Below are 2,500 nucleotides of genomic sequence, written 5' to 3'. Positions count from 1 at the left end.
ACCATCGACACACACTGGGCCCTGGTGCGGGCGGTTGCCTCGACCACCATCGGCACACGCTGGGCCCTGGTGCGGCAGGTTGCCTCGACCACCATCGGCACACGCTGGGCCCTGGTGCGGGCGCTTACCTCGACCACCATCGGCACACGCTGGGCCCTGGTGCGGCAGGTTGCCTCGAGCACCATCGGCACACGCTGGGCCCTGGTGCGGGCGCTTGCCTCGACCACCATCGGCACACGCTGGGCCCTGGTGCGGTCGGTTGCCTCGAGCACCATCGGCACACGCTGGGCCCTGGTGCGGGCGCTTGCCTCGACCACCATCGGCACACGCTGGGCCCTGGTGCGGGCGCTTGCCTCGACCACACGCTGGGCCCTGGTGCGGGCGCTTGCCTCGACCACACGCTGGGCCCTGGTGCGGCAGGTTGCCTCGAGCACCATCGGCACACGCTGGGCCCTGGTGCGGGCGCTTGCCTCGACCACCATCGGCACACGCTGGGCCCTGGTGCGGCAGCTTGCCTCGAGCACCATCGGCACACGCTGGGCCCTGGTGCGGTCGGTTGCTTCGAGCACCATCGGTACACGCTGGGCCCTGGTGCGGGCGGTTGCCTCGATCACCATCGGCACACGCTGGGCCCTGGTGCGACAGGTTGCCTCGAGCACCATCGGCACACGCTGGGCCCTGGTGCGGGCGGTTGCCTCGAGCACCATCGGCACACGCTGGGCGCTGGTGCGGTCGGTTACCTCGAGCACCATCGGCACACGCTGGGCCCTGGTGCGGGCGGTTGCCTCGAGCACCATCGGCACACGCTGGGCCCTGGTGCGGGCGGTTGCCTCGACCACCATCGGCACACGCTGGGCGCTGGTGCGGGCGGTTGCCTCGACCACCATCGGCACACGCTGGGCCCTGGTGCGGCAGGTTGCCTCTGGTGCGGGCGGGTGCCTCGAGCACCATCGGCACACGCTGGGCCCTGGTGCGGGCGGTTGCCTCGAGCACCATCGGCACACGCTGGGCCCTGGTGGGTTTAGGCACATCTTCAAATTTCTGCCGTGCCAATGCCATTTTTATGGCTTGTAAATTCATACAACGGTCCCCTAAGCCTTCACGTGAAGTTTCGTTGGAAGATGACTCGTTTTCTATTTTTCACGATTTTCGAAACTTTTTGCGGTTCGGGATTTTTTAAAATTTTTTTATAAGGATTTTTGGCCCCAAATTTTGTAGGCGTGATCCTTCTATTTTTGTTGGCATGCACAAAAAAATTCAGCTAAAAACTCGAAGTGGAGAAGATTTTGTGACCGTTTGAAAAAAGTGTCCCCATTTCAGACACTTTAACGGCTACTGGTAGCAAACCTGTAAAATCTCAAATGCTCTTTAAGGGGGTGTGAATTCTCAGAGGTTTGATGAGGGATAGGGGGCCAACACAAGGCCAAGTACCAGCACCCATCGCACATCATGTGCGCACACCCCCCCGGCCCCCCTCCCAATCGCCGGAACCCCAATGCCGCCGGTCAGGTTCTCCGGCGGTGCTCCGGCGATGCTCCGGCGATGCTGTCCCGAGTGAAAAAAATGCGGCACCAGTACATGCTGGAGCCAGGCATGTGCACCGTGGCTCAAAATCGAACTTCGGCCAAGGCCTCGACCATCAATGGCACATGATGACGCATGGTGATGGCACATGCATCGACCATCATCGGCATAGGCTGCCCTTCGGTACGGGCACTTGCCTCGACCGCCATGGGCACAAGCTGGGCCCTGGTGTGGGTTGTTGCCTCGATCACAATCGGCACATGCTGAGCCTTGGTGCGGGCGGTTGCCTCGAGCACCATCGGCAGACCCTGGGCCCTGGTGCGGCCGGTTGCCCCGACCACCATCGGCACACGCTGGGCCCTGGTGCGGGCGCTTGCCCCGACCAGCATCGGCACACGCTGGGCCCTGGGGCGGGCGGTTGCCCCCAGCACCATCGGCACACGCTGGGCCCTGGTGCGGGCGGTTCCCTCGACCACCATCGGCACACGTTGGGCCCTGGTGCGGGCGGTTGCCCCCAGCACCATCGGCACACGCTGGGCCCTGGTGCGGGCGCTTGCCCCCAGCACCATCGGCACACGCAGGGCCCTGGTGCGGGCGGTTGCCCCGAACACCATCGGCACAAGCCGGCCCTTGGTGCGGGCTCTTGGCTCGACCACCATCGGCACACGCTGGGCCCTGGTGCGGGCGGTTGCCTCGAACACCATCGGCACACGCCGGCCCTTGGTGCGGCCGGTTGCCTCGACCACCATCGGCACACGCTCGGCCTTGGTGGGGGCGCTTGCCTCGACCACCATCGGCACACGCTGGGCCCTGGTGCGGGCGCTTGCCTCGACCACCATCGGCACACGCTCGGCCTTGGTGCGGGCGCTTGCCTCGACCACCATCGGCACACGCTGGGCCCTGGTGCGGGCGCTTGCCTCGACCACCATCGGCACAAGTCGGCCCTTGGTGCGGGCGGTTGCCTCGAGCACCATCG

This window comes from Durio zibethinus, unplaced genomic scaffold (assembly GCF_047325235.1).
Source record: "Durio zibethinus cultivar Kanyao isolate XHJ-2024 unplaced genomic scaffold, ASM4732523v1 HiC_scaffold_2, whole genome shotgun sequence".
NCBI classification, from domain to species: Eukaryota; Viridiplantae; Streptophyta; class Magnoliopsida; order Malvales; family Malvaceae; genus Durio; species Durio zibethinus.
This window is presented reverse-complemented; position numbering follows the sequence as displayed.